The sequence below is a fragment of the Panthera leo genome, chromosome D1 (genome assembly GCF_018350215.1).
Source record: "Panthera leo isolate Ple1 chromosome D1, P.leo_Ple1_pat1.1, whole genome shotgun sequence".
Classification (NCBI taxonomy): Eukaryota; Metazoa; Chordata; class Mammalia; order Carnivora; family Felidae; genus Panthera; species Panthera leo.
The window spans coordinates 54,415,557-54,430,729 of record NC_056688.1 but is presented as its reverse complement, the minus strand read 5'-3'; the positions used below and the strand labels follow the sequence as shown (position 1 = coordinate 54,430,729).

Genomic DNA, 15,173 nt, shown 5'->3' with positions numbered 1-15,173 from the left:
AAGATAAAAGGAAACATTTTATCATTTGTTTGCAATTTCTTAATATTTCTTCTATTTTGATGAAGCTCTTTGCATGAACATATCCAACATTTTGTCTTCTTCTCCTCTGTCTAAACTCCTACTTAAAACCAAGAGAAAATTCGTCTTCAGATCTAGAAGCATAACTAGAGAGACCCATCCCCTCGACAGGCCTCATAGACATCTGGTGACCGTCAAATGGTCAAAGTAGCTCCCCTTTCCAAGTAGAAACCTTAGAGATCATCAGGACCCTGCAGTATAGGCTGGAAAAAACTCTAACTTTGATCACATTTATGTCTCTCTCCTGATGGCTCTGATGACCTTTAAACTGAAGAAAAGGGGATTGCAGGAAGATACAATTAAGATTGCATGCATGCACTCACACACAAACCAAAACCCAGCAACCAAATTGTGGTCTTCATTACTTGGCTTGCTGCCAGAGATAGCAGGCACTGAAAGAATAAGAAGCAGTTACCAAGAAGTACCTGTTCCACAAAGCAAAGCCTTGAAGAGTTAACTGACTCATGAAAGCCTAAATAGGTTTTCAGAAGCTACCGCTGAGGGCTTCAGTCAGCAGGGGAATGGATCAGGACACTAAGGACTTGAGAAGAAACATACACCAATTAAACTCATGACCATTCTCCTGTGATACCAATATTGCAAACCTGATTTTGACCAAAACCCTCTAAGACCAAAAAGAAAATGTCCTGCTGACTACAAAAATATTTCCCTGTCCTCTTTTCTTTTTTTTTTTTTCTTTTTTACCCCTTGTCTTCTTGAGGTCATAATACATTAAATGGATACAACAAAAAAAGTGAAAGTCATGGTTAAGCAGATTGCTTTAATAATGAATTAAAGAGAGAGAGAATATATCTTGTTAGTAATCCCTGAACTTCATTTCTAAAGGCCTTAAAATTGGTGTGCCTGGGTGGCTCAGGTCATGATCTCACGGTTTGTGAATTTGAGCCTCACGTAGGGCTCTGTGCTGATAGCTCAGAGTCTGGAGCCTCTTCAATTCTGCGTCTCCCTCTCTCTCTGCCCCTCCCCTGCTCATGTTCTGTCTGTCTTTCTCTCTCTCTCTCAAAAATAAACATTAAAAACATTTTTTAAAGGCCTTAAAAATAGACTGAAATTTGATAAACTATTAGACAGCTATTAAATGGGACCATTAGGAAAACTACATAGAAACATGGGTAAATGGGGCGCCTGGGTGGCGCAGTCGGTTAAGCGTCCGACTTCAGCCAGGTCACGATCTCGCGGTCCGTGAGTTCGAGCCCCGCGTCAGGCTCTGGGCTGATGGCTCGGAGCCTGTTTCCGATTCTGTGTCTCCCTCTCTCTCTGCCCCTCCCCCGTTCATGCTCTGTCTCTCTCTGTCCCAAAAATAAATAAATTAAAAAAAAAAAAAAAAAAGAAACATGGGTAAATGATTCTAAGTAAGGTTGAGTGAAGAAAAAAAAAAAAATATATATATATATATATAACATCTGGAGTTATAATAGCCTACATTTATTAAGGACTTACAATTGAAACACACACACACACACACACACACACATATGGGTATGAATTAGAATGGAAGTAGTTGTATTAGGATATGAGATTTGGGGTAATCTTTTTTTATTTTCTTAAAAATTTTCTTTCATATGATCACAATGATTTATCCATTAAAAGAAGTATAATCAAAGAACTAATTCTAGAGGGAAACTGATGAATGCCCAAATTACTGCTATTGATTTCCATATACTTTGTCATGTGTCCAAGTTTATAATGGAAAAGTATTGACAGGAAATTTGACTTCTATAGAAAACAATAACAAAGCAGTCACTTTGTAAACTTAATTTAAAAAATACAGCAGAGAGAATGAGGGGTTTAGGTTTGAAAGCTTGAAAAGAAAATTTAATTTAATTTAAAACAGTGTTCAGGGGCGCCTGGCTGGCTCAGTCCCTAGAGCATGAGACTCTTGATCTCAGGGTCATGATTTCACACCCTGAGTTGGGCATTACTTTAAAAATAGAATGATAAAATAAAAGTGTTCATTTCAGACACATGGCCTGAAGCGACCGTGATGTTGCTTCAACTGTCCTAAGGATTCCCGTGTGAGGCCCACAGTGTGGTGGTTTTGTAGTTAGAGAGCTCAGTATTCAAACTCCAGCCCACCACTTACTAGCTGTAGTTCCTTGGTCAAGTTACTTAAGCTTTCTAAGCCTTAGCTTCCTCCTGTTTAAAATGGAAATGTAGATAACCCACCTCAAAAGATGGTGGGAGGTCTCTAATAATATAGAGCATTGTAAAGCAAGCAGTTTACGCCATGGTAGGTAGTTCATATTCAGTAAATGCTAATTCCCTTATCTCTCCATTCCCTTTTCAAAAATCCACCATATAAAAGTGGATTTACTTGTGACTGAGTTAACCATCAGATTTTTAATTATACCATTTGCCACTTATTAATTGCCTACTAGGATACTAAATACCCAACACATAGTAAGCTCCCAGTAAAGATATGTTTAATGGATGGATGGATGGATGGGTGGGTGGGTGGATGGATGGATGTGTGGCTGGCTGGTTGGCTGCCTTAATCTTTGTCTTCAGATGCCTAGAAGAGACACTGGATTTGTTCTATATATTTCTCAGGAATACAGCTGGGACCAGAAAGTACAGCGATAATCTCTACTTTTTTGAGGAGAAAGAATGGGTTTGACTAAGCAAAGACCAGGCTATTGGAGAAGAGCCCTTGGGAAGAACAGAGTAAAAAGGGGGCTTTTCTTTCCTTCCAGGTCTTTGGACTTTGCTAGAAAGAGTCACTCTCTCCATCTCTGGGTCTAGCAGAGATGATAGCAACCTGGTTGAGAATAACAACCTGCCAGAGGTGTGTTGCTCTCTTGCCTCCTTCCGTATGCTCTGAGGGTGGATAATGCTTAGCCCAGAGCAGCAAGGCTCCCACTGGTGCCAGCAACATCCTAGAGTAATCAATCTTTGTGGAAGGCCTGACTCAGCTGTAACAGGCCTTCCACATGCCTGGGTCCAGGTGCAGTGCATGGGCTGTTGCCACTTAATTTCCTTGGACAGTAGGTGGAAGTTACAAGGAAGCAGAGTTTCACATAAAACCAAGAACAGCATGCCAGTAAAGCTGTCCAAACATGGAAGAGGCTGACTTATTATACTGACCCCTGGGCTGAGAGGAATGTTGCTTCCATGTTGTTATGTTGCAGAGGGAATTCTAGCTTTAGCTTCATGGTTACAATGAGAAAAACTCCTAGCCTGAAGATTTTGGTTTCATTGGACTCTCACACTCTTAAAACTAGGCTTTCTACTGACACCTAGAGGCTTACTTGTAAATGTTGCTATAAATCCAAACCTGAGGAAAATTCCATTCTTTCTCAGTTCAAATTTTCAACTCTACTTGGGCCTATAGGTGTTCCCCTTCTGCAGATACTCTCAGTGGAAGAGTCTCAAAAAGGACTAGATACTATTATGATCTTGCAGTCACTGTATCTCGACACAGCTACAGGACCAGGACAGAAACACAGTTGGAGGAAAGTCCCTCTCCTTCTCAGACTCTTGGAGAAGGAAACAGATCATATACATGACACAAGAAATTACCATGTGAGATAGACCCTTCCAAGTAGCTAATGTGGGTGATTAGTGCCATGAAAGCTGGATAAATATAAAGATCCCTGTGGTATGGGGTGGAAGGGCTTTTGTAGATGGAGTGAAACTAGAGCTGGTTCTTGGGGAAGAAATAACCCAGGAAGGTAAGGGGTTGGGGGAACAGTGGCAGTGAGTGTAGTGAAAGAGATTTGAAGTCCAGTGGACCTGAATCAAATCCTGGCTTTTTTTCACTAGCTGTGACTTTCAGCTAGTTTCTTCAAGTCTTTGAACATCAGCCTTGTCCTCTTTTTTTTTTTTTTTAATTTTTTTTTAACGTTTATTTATTTTTGAGACAGAGAGAGACAGACCATGAATGGGGGAGGGTCAGAGAGAGAGAGGGAGACACAGAATCTGAAACAGGCTCCAGGCTCTGAGCTGTCAGCACAGAGTCCAATGTGGGGCTTGAACTCATGAACTGTGAGATCATGACCTGAGCCAAAGTCGGACGCTTAACCGACTGAGCCACCCAGGTGCCCCCAGCCTCGTCCTCTTCCAATGAGGACACTCATGCCTTCCTTGAAAGCTTGCTGTATGGATTACACATAACACATAGAATTTGGTTTGTTCAGTGTCTGGCACACAATAAGCACTCCAGTGGCAGCTTGTATTGCTGTGGATTTTGACACGGGGTGGACCCGATGTGTTCAGGGAATATGACATGAGACAATTTGGGGCAGTGTTTGTGTGGAAGCACAGGAAGTGACTCTGAAGCAGTGTTATGTGCTCAAGAGGACCCTGGTTTGAGTTCTTGATCTCATATCAACAGGCAAGTCATTTCCTTTCTCAGGGCCTCTTTCCCATCTTTACAGTGAGGATATTGCTCTAGCGAAGTATTTCTTTACCTTGGCTGCATATTGGAATCATCCAGAGAGTTTTTAAAACTTCTAATGACCATGCTGCACCCCAGACCAACTAAATCAGAATTTCTGGTGCTGGACCTCCAGACAGCAGATATATATATATTTTTAAACTTTATTGAGATATAATTATTTACATATTTAATGCTGACAATTTGATGAGTTTGGCCATATACGTACAACCATGACATTATCACCACCATCAAGGTAATGAACACATCCATCACCTTCAAAAGTTAGTGTCCCATTTTTGTGTGTGGCAAAAACACTTAACATGAGATCTACCCTCTTAACATTTTTAAATGTGCAATACTATGCTATTAACTATGCACTATGTTGTACAACAGATCAGTAGAGTTATTCAGTTAGCGTAACTGAAACCTTACACCACTTAACGACTCCCCATTTCCCTCTCCCCTAGCCCCTGGCAACCACCACTCTATTCTTTGCCTCCAAACATTTGACTAGTTTAGATACTAGATACTTATAAAAGGGGAAATCATACAGTATTTGTCCTTCTGAGACTGGTTTATTTCACTTATAATGTCCTCCAAGTTCATCCATGTTGTCACAAATAGTAGGATTTCCTTCTTTTTTAAGGCTGAATAATATTCCATTGTATGTATATACCACATTTTCTTTATCCATTCATCTGCTGATGGACATTTGGCTATTGTGAATAATGTTGCAATGAACGTGGGAGTGCAAATATCTTTTTGAGAATCTTGATTTCAATTATTTTGGATATATACCAAAAGTGGAATTTGTGGGTCATACGGTAGTTCTATTTTTATTTTTTGAGGAATCTCCATACTATTTTCCACAGAGGCTGAATCATTTTACATTCCCACCAACAATGTACAGGACTTCCGATTTTTCATTTAGCTTTATCAATACTTACCTTTCATCTGTTTGTTTTTGTAATAGACATCCTAACAGGTGTGAGGTAGTACCTTATTGTGGTTTTGATTTGCATTTCCCTTATGATTAGTGATGTTGAGCACTTCTTTATGTACCTGGTGGCCATTTGTATTTATTCTTTGGAGAAATGTCTTTTCAAGTCCTTTGCCCACTTTTTAATTGGGCTACTTGTTTTTTGTTTGTTTGTTTGTTTGTTGCTATCAGGTTTAAGAGTTCCTTGTGTATTTTGGATGTTAACCCCCTATTAGATAAATGGTTTGCAAATATTTTCTCCTGTTCTGTACTTTGCCTTTCACCTTTGATTGTTTCCTTTTCTGTGCACAAGCTTTTTAATTTGTTATGATCTCACTCATTTATGTTTGCTTTTGAAGCTTATGTTTTTGGTGTCATATCCAAGAAATCATTGCCAAGACCAGCGTCAAGAAGCTCTTCCCCTATGTTTTCTTCTAGGAGTTTCACTGTTTCAGGTCCTATATCTAAGTCTTTAATCCATTTTGAGTTGATTGTTGTGTATGGTACAAGGTAAGGATCCAATTTCATTCTTTTGAATGTGGATATGCAGTTTTCCAATAACATTTGTTGAAGAGACTGTCCTTTCCACATTGTATAATCTCAGCACCCTTACTAGAGATCAGTTGGTAGTATATCCGTGGGTTTACTTCTGGCTCTCTATTCTGTTCCACTGGTCTATTTGTCTGTCTCTATGTCAATACCATATTATTTTAATTACTGTAGCTTCTAAATATATTTTGAAATCAGGAAATGTGATGCCTCTAATTTACAGACAGATTTTTTTAAAGTTCCCCAGATGATTCCAATATGCACACAAGGTCGAGAACCATTAGACAGTTGTCAAAAACCAACCTCTGTGCTCTGGAGCTGAAATATGAAACACAGAGTTTGGGTATAAAAAAGGAAGACAGTTTATTTCTTTGTCAGGCAAATGAGGCTGCAGGACGCTAATGCCTTCGAGACTGTAAGCTTGACTGCGGTAAAAGGCTGAGGGGTTTAATAGGAAAATACAGGATCTGGGTGGAATCTGGTACATGCTATCAGCCGTGCCATCATGTCTTCGAGGTGGTCGCATGACTAGCACTGGCACCCACCATCCCAGTCTCTTTACTGAGTATACACTGAGGTCAGCAAGATGTCAATATCGACACCACATTCCTGGAACAAAGGATTCTACAGAAAAACAAGTGAAGGGAAGGGGGAGGCTTCAAGAAAGAGGGAGACAAAAATTTGTTGTTTTAAGTCAAGCCTTGCTGAAACACTAGTGTGTTCATTTTAATTTCCATCCATCTTTACGTTTCTATGATGGTTTCAAAACTACATAATTGTGTGTGTGTGGGGGGGGTGCCTCGGTGGCTCAGTCAGCTGAGTGTCTAACTTTTCATTTCAGCTCAGGTCATGATCTCAGAGTCATGGGATCAAGCTCAGCGTGGAGCCTGCTTAAGATTCTCTTTATCTCTCCCTGCCCCACTTTCCCACTCGCACTTTCTAAAATTTTAAAAAACACTACGTAGTTTTTAAGGTGTCTTATACTTCTAACACTAGAAAGATAGAGAAAAACAATAAATAATTATTATATAAATAATTAATATATAATGGCTACTATACGTTAAGTGCTAAGTGTCAAACACTCACCAAGAGCTTTTTATGTGCTATTTGAAATTCACAATAAATCTAAGGAGCAAAAATTTTACAAATGAAGAAATAAGTTTAGAAAGATATTTTTTAAATGTTTATTTTGAGAGAGAGAGAGCACAAGCTGGGGAGGGGCAGAGAGAGACAGGGAGAGAATCCCAAGCAGACTCTACACTGTCAGCACAGAGCCCCATGTGGGGCTTGAACCCACAATCTGTGAGATCATGACCTGAGCCAAAACCAAGGGTTGGCTGCTTAACTGACGGAGCCACCCAGGCACCCCTAGAAAGATTTTTGTTTTCCCAATACCATGCAGCTAAGAGTCAAAGCTAGAATTTTAACACATATTTCTCTGATGTCCCAGGTGGAAATCTGATGGACTACATTCTACCATTTCCCATAACTCCCACACAACATTGGAAATCATTTCTGCTTACCTGGAGGCAAATGTCAAGATCCTAATGCCTATGAATGGATGTATTTCTGTGAACTTAGGAGGTTTTACACTATTTCTCGACAAGTATTTCTGCGCAAGACAGGTATAGCAAGATAGTATAGTCTGAGCACAGACTATAACTGATACATTACTTTTTATTCAATATTTTTTAAATATGAAATTTATTGTCAAATTGGTTTCCAGACAACACCTAGTGCTCATCCCAAAAGGTGCCCTCCTCAATACCCATCACCCACCCTCCCCTCCTCCCCCCCCCCCCCCCCATCAACCCTCAGTTTGTTCTCAGTTTTTAAGAGTCTCTTATGCTTTGGCTCCCTACCTCTCTAACCTCTTTTTTTTTTTTTTCTTCCCCTCCCCCATGGACTTCTGTTAAGTTTCTCAAGATCCACATAAGAGTGAAAACATATGGTATCTGTCTTTCTCTGTATCACTTATTTCAGTTAGCATGACACTCTCCAGTTCCATCCACATTGCTACAAAAAGCCACATTTCATTCTTTCTCATTGCCACGTAGTATTCCATTGTGTATATAAACCACAATTTCTTTATCCATTCATCAGTTGATGGACATTTAGGCTCTTTCCATAATTTGGCTATTGTTGAAAGTGCTGCTATAAACATTGGGGTAAAAGTGCCCCTATGCATCAGCACTCCTGTATCCCTTGGGTAAATTCCTAGCAGTGCTATTTCTGGGTCATAGGGTAGATCTATTTTTAATTTTTTGAGGTACCTCTACACTGTTTCCCAGAGCGGCTGCACCAGTTTGCATTCCCACCAAAATTGGCAAAGATAAAGTTAAGCTTTCACTTTTTGCAGATGACATGACATTATACATGGAAAACCCGATAGACTCCACCAAAAGTCTCCTAGAACTGATACATGAATTCAGTAAAGTTGCAGGATACAAAATCAATGTACAAAAATCAGTTGCATTCTTATACACTAATAATGAAGCAAGAGAAAGACAAATAAAGAAACTGATCCCATTCACAATGCACCAAGAAGCATAAAATACCTAGGAATAAACCTAACCAACGATGTAAAAGATCTGTATGCTGAAATCTATAGAAAGCTTATGAAGGAAATTGAAGATACAAAGAAATGGAAAAACATTCCGTGCTCATGGGTTGGAAGAATAAATATTGTTAAAATGTCAATACTACCCAAAGCTATCTACACATTCACTGCAATCCCAATCAAAATTGCACCAGCATTCTCCTCGAAGCTAGAACAAGCAATCCTAAAATTTTTATTCAATATTTTTATTGAAACAGTTATCCATGGAACCTGAGTGGTCCCCAAACCAATGAGTAAGATGCTGCCATCTTGTGGCATTATTTTGTAAGGCCAGGTGTGTAATCCAACAGTGAGGAGAGCCCAATAAGCAAAATTATAACCATACCTAATACTTTGCACTTTTGTTGTCTTCCTAATTGTAACATAATTTTGTTTCTCCAAATATATTATTAGGAATGAATCAATACAACAACATAAGAAAATAGGTAATAACTGAAGACAAAATAATAAAGTTGCCTCTCCTACTCTTTACTAGTAGTGTATCGCCTTGTCAATTTACTTAATTTTTCTGGGTCTGAAATTTTCTTATCTATAAGATGGGGACAATAACACCCATCTCATAGTATTGCTTTAAAGCCAAATTAAAATATATATGTCAAGGTCCTGGAAAATTGTGGACATTTGACATGTATTGATTCCTTACTCCCTTCCCTTCTTTCCTGATCCTTTTCCTTTTCTCTATTTCTGAGCTCTTCCCACTGAAGATATCCTAGCCTTCTGTTTTCTGACCACTTCCCTAAGTATTTTCCCCATTGTTCTTTCAGTTTCCGGGCTCCACCCTATTCCCACCCCCTCGAACACACACACAGAGGGGGTGTCCACATTTAACACACATGGACCCTCACCTTGGTAAGGTAAAGCTCAATAAGCCTCTCTCCATTATCCAATATGGCTAACCACTCCACTTCAGCATTTGTGCTGTTGTGGGTATTGCAATGCAAAACACCTGCTGGGTTTCACTGAGCAGTTTTCCCATTGCTAATAGCGTTCATTCTGTGATCCCCTCAGACTCTGGTCCCCTCAGGTTCTATCTCTTACCCCTGACCCTTTCACCTCAACCCTGGGACACCTGACACATATACATCTCCCTCTCTGGCCCCATTTCCCACCATTCTCTCACCTTACTCACTCTGCTTTGCCCACTGGCCTCCTCCCTTTTGCTGCTCCCTTTCCCCTAACGGCTATCCTAGAAAATCACATGGTTTGCTCCCCTAATTCTACAATTTTCTTCTCAAATATCACTTTATCAGAGAAGTCTTCCTTGATAGTCTGTACAACTATATAAAATAACACAAACACACAAAGTCCCAGTAACTGTCCATCCCCCTTATCCTGCTTAGTTTTGATTTGTAGCACCTCTTACCACTCATCATGTTGCTATAAAGGTGAAGGAGCTGGTAGCTTCTTAAAGTGTTCTTGTATGGGAGGGCAAGGTTCACTTGGTGGGGCATTGGTTCCTCCATAGGGGATTGTTCCAGGAAGCATTAATTATGTATGTTGGCTGGAGATAACACATGTTAAAATAAATCTGTGGAAACGTATTTTTCATTCTTGCTGCTCTTACTCCTCAGCACTTTGTCTCTCTTCCCCTTCATATATTTTAGGATTCCTGCTTCTTCTGGTTTCATCTGATTTTAGTGTTTTTCATTTATGGTAGGAATCCTAAACCCAGAGTGCATGGAAAGGCTTCAAAAGGACACATGAATAACTTGAAATTACTGGCAAGATTTTGAGGGTATGTTTGTTTTCTAGGGCAAAGGTCTATGACATTGATCAAATGCAAGGAGTCTATGATTTCCCCCACCTAAAAGATGAAAAACCATAACTGTAGAGATGACAGCTGAATATTCCCCTATCTTAATATGCATAATACTTAAACATTGTTTAATACTGTCTTTCTCAATAGCTTAAGCACCAAGAATAAAGAGATAGTATTTATTATTACAGTGCCTAGTGTACTGGCTGGCACCTAACTAATGCTCAATAAATACTTGTTGAATGAATGAAGACTCCATGGTGATAAAAAGCCTATTAGTCATTCTGTCCATAACCTTCATTGAACAAGTCTTGTTCTGGGGCTAGGGTGTCTCTTGACAGATCCAGTTAGATTTTGTTCTGCATCTAGAGATGAGAAGAGTTATCCTACTAAAAAATGCAAATCTCACTTTTAACATAAAAGAGCCAGTCATAGTACACACTGTAAGAAAGGTTGAGTAAAGATGAAATAGCCAGTTGAGCATCAGAAATGGAACAGTAAAAAGGAAGTTAGGTGGAGTGAAATTCAGAAAGAGGTAGCTCCGTAACTAGAACTCAAAGAGTTGATAAACCTGGCAAGAAATCAGATTTGTCCAGTTAAATTCTAAAACAAAAATTTAGGCATACATTCAAAATCACCAGTCCCATCATTAACGACAAAAGGAAGGTGAAAAACAAGTTGGTTGAGGTTTATATTTCTAATAGATGAGGTGTAATGAAAGGGACTTCTGGCATCTGTGTACTTAGTTTTAACTTTTATATTAAAAAAAAAATACACTCTGACTCAGGTAGTTAAATTGCATTTGGGGAGTGTGGGGGTGTGTGTGTGCATGTTTTATAAATTTTTATATTTAACAGATTTTAAAGAGCTTCACAGATACCTTAGCAATAAGTCCTCTTAGTTTGTAGACCTGTTTTTCAGGCAACAGCGTCCTTCACAGTAAATAAGGGACTGCAACAACAGTTGCGAAAGAGTAATTGGTTGCCTCTGCTTCCATTCATTCTGCAGGAAAGCCAAACTTCCTTATTTTCTCCCAAATGGTTTTGTGAAGTCCCAAGTGCCCCTCCAGAACAGTTGTCTTCACTGCCATTTTCTTCCTGACTGCCCCAGCTCTGGCTCTCTGTAGAAACCCCTCTTATTCTGTTGAGGCTTCAAGGGCAGATAGGCCTCTGATAGCTGCCCAAAGAACTCAGCAGTTGCTGGTGCCCACACAGGACTGCCCCAAGGCAACTGAGATCTTGTGCTGAAGCTTTTCTTCCTAAATAGTTGTGGTAATTTTCACCATCTCTTGTCATTGCCAGAATCACCGGGGCCAACTCAGGCTCTGTTGAAACCACCTGGTGTTCCAATTCTACTAAAAAAAAAAAAAAAATTTTAACAGCAACTCCGATGCTATGTGATATTTTATTTTTAGCAAACTAATTTTAGTTATAGATTAAAAAACAAAAATAGTTGTAGATTTACAGAAAAGTTGCGACCGCAGAAAGTTATATGCCCCACACAGTTTTCCCTATTATTTTGTTTTTTTTGTTTGTGCTTTTGTTTTTTAAGTTGATTTATTTTGAGAGAGAGAGAGAGAGAGAGAGAGAGAGAGAGAGAGAGAGGAAGGGAAGGGCAGAGAGAAAGGGAGAGACAGAGAATACTTAGCAGGCTCCACACTGTCACTGTCAGTGCAGAGCCTGATGCGGGCTGGGCTCAATCTTACAAACCGTGATATCATGACCTGAGCTCAGATCAAGAGTCCAATGCTTAATTGACTGAGCCACCCAGGCACTCCACAGTTTTCCCTATTATTAACATCTTACATTACTATGGAATATGTCATACTTAATGAACCAATATTAATATGTTACTATTAACTAAAGTCCCAATGTTATTCAGATTTCCTTAGTTTTTATCTAACGTCCTTTAGCTGTCCAAAGAGCCCATCCATGAAACTACATTTGTTTGTTTATTTAAATTTTCTTTAAAATTTTTTTAAGTAGGCTCCACGCCCAATGTAGGGCTTGAACTCACAACCCTGAGATCAAGAGTCAGATGCTCTACCAACTAAGCCAGTCAGGCACCTTTATTTATTATTTTTTTTGCGTGCATTTAATCTCTACCCCCAACTTGGGGCTCAAACTCACAACCCCAAGATCAAGAGTCGCATGCTCCTCCAACTGAGTCAGCCAGGCATCCCAAGACAATACATTACATTTAGTCATCATATCTCCTTAGGCTCCTCTTGGCTGTGACAGTTTCTCAGACTTCTCTTTTTATAACTTCAGCAATTTGAGGGACACTGGTAGGGGCATTTTGTAGAATAGCCCTCAGCTGGGATTTCTCTAATGTTTTTCTCATGATTATATTGGGGTTATGTGTTTTGGAAAGGAAAACCATTCTCATTACGGGCCATTCTCATTACGTCCTATCAAGGGTACATACTGTCAACATGACATCACTGTTGATGTTAACCTTGATCCTTTAGCTGAGATAGTGTTTGTCAAGTTTCTCCACTGCAAAGTTTCTCTTTCTCATCTTCCCCCCACCACACCTTTCCATAGTATATTCTCTTTGAAAGTAAGTCAATATGCATAGCCCACACTTAACAAGCAAAGAGCTATGCTTAGACTCCTTATTCAATTATTTATGTATATAAGTATAACTTCATGGATATTCAGTTTATACTTTGAGTTATAATCCAATACTAATTTATATTCTCAATCCGTGTAAGTCATTCTTTTTCACAAAGATACTGGTCTTGGGAATTGGAATTTTAAGATCTGGGTTTGCAAGATGCACCTCTGTCACCCATATCAACAGACGATTTTGCTGAAGGAATTAGGGTAATTTGAGATTTTTGTTTCTGAATATAGAGATTGATTTATGTGATGTGAAATACTCAATTACAAGTCATTGGTTTTCTTCTGCTCTCGTTCTAATTGAAATGATGCCCCAAATCTTTTTAAAAGACAATATATAATATTAAAATTTCTAATCAAAGTTCAAAAGACTAAGTTTTCTACATGGCTCTTGCTAATGACAGTGAATTATCAGCAGAGCAGTAAACAAAATATATTCACATTCTCAAGTGACTTTCAGTAAAGGGGAGCAATGAAAGGGTTACACTCACAGGACTGATTTAAAAGCTACCCCTTTGGACAGCAGCGACTAGTTTTAATTTACTCTAAATTCTTCATCAGGCACCAATGCAGGAAAAAGGAAAGGTGCAAGTGTTTCTTTTCATTGTTTTTTTAATGCTTATCTTTGAGAGCGGGAGTGGGGGAGGGGCAGAGAGAGGGGGGCTGAGAGGATCCCAAGCGGGCTCTGCGCTGACAGCAGCAAGGCCCATGGAGGGCTCAAACTCACACACCGTGAGATCATGACCTGAGCCGAAGTCGTCGCTCAACCGACTGCACTACCCAGGCATCCCCAGTACTTATTTTTTAATGCAGAGAATGTCTCTCGGCATCCCCCCCCCCGCCCCCCCCCCCGCAATTCGGAGTTGTAAAGAGAACTTTCATTAGTTATAAAAGTACAAGTTGAGGGGCGCCCGGGTGGCTCAGCCGGTTGAGCTTCCGGCTCTTGATTCTGGCTCGGGTCACGATCTCAGGGTCCTGGATCAGGCCCCTCAACAGTCTATGCCCCGAAATGTGGAGCCTGCTTAGGCGTCTCTTGCTCGCTCGCACTCTCTCCCTCCACCCCTCTCCCCTGCTGGTGTTTGCGCTCTCGCTCGCTCGCGCTCTCTCTCTCTCCCTCAAACGAAAAAACAGGACAAGTTGAGAAAGGGGAGGAAAGCTGAAGAGAATCATCAAGAACACCTGCCAAGTGCCCTCTTATCACTGGAAGCTCAGGCTAATTATTCCTCTCATTTTGTTCCTCTCTCCTAAGAATGTGGACTCTTTTCTTGGTCAAGAGAGCCCGGTGGCGGCAAGACGGAGGTGGGACAGGGCTGAGGCATTTGAGCCTGCCTCCCACCCGCCTCTCCCCTCCGCAAACTCTGACACCTGTGGCATTAGCTCAAAACCAGACTAGGTGCGAGGTCGGAGGAATCCCTGACCTTCTCCAACAGCTCACTCACAATGGGCCGCCCCAGATAGGTGAGCTGTTGAGAGTGAGCCGCGGCGGCAAGAGCCCTGGACTCTGGCATTACCAGACTTTAAGCTAGCACTTACTGAACACTTTCTGTGTGCTCGGCTCTCTTTGCTAGTGTTTTCATGTTATTTTGTTATTTGAGAGAGAGGGGAGAGAGAGAGAGCAGGGGAGAGGGGCAGAGGGAGAGAAAGAATCCTATGCAGGCTTGGGGCTTGATCACAAAACGCGGGGATCATGACCTGAGCCAAAATCAAGAGTCCAGTGCTCAACCCACTGAGCCACCCAGGCGCCCCTTCATGCTTTTCCAAACAAATTGAGGAGGTGGGTCCTATGACCCACAACCCTGCGAGGGAGCTGAGGAAAACTAAAGCTCAAGGAAACCCAGTTACGTGCCCATGTTCACACAGGTCAAACCCCGTTCCCTCGAATCCAAAGTCTACTCCCGCTAACCACCCCTGGCCTCTGCGCCCCACCTCCGTCACCTCCCGTCTTCTCAGTCGCTTCATTAATAAAAACGAGGTGGTTGGCCGAGATGATCTCTAGGAGTCATTCCAGTAGGGCGGTTTTACCGGTTTAGGAACGAGGAAGGAAAACCAAGGTCTTCCCTTCAAACCAAGTGTCAAATCGCAGCGAACGCGCGCGTTTCCATTCAGTGCGGGTCGAAAGCGCCCTCATCCCCGGCCTGGGGTCCTGGGGTCCCCGGTGCGGCTGCTCG

At 40.9% G+C, this 15,173-nt stretch overlaps 1 long non-coding RNA gene across 1 annotated transcript in view; it reads right to left on the bottom strand.

Annotated features, from left to right (window-relative positions):
* The window catches only part of LOC122200170, a 38,090-nt gene extending 22,918 nt beyond the window's left edge, over positions 1-15,172 (bottom strand). Inside the window, exon 1 of the long non-coding RNA XR_006193742.1 lies at positions 14,932-15,172. This is a non-coding gene — a long non-coding RNA (uncharacterized LOC122200170). The remainder of the gene's footprint in view (positions 1-14,931) is intronic.
* Position 15,173: the final 1 nt, after the last annotated feature.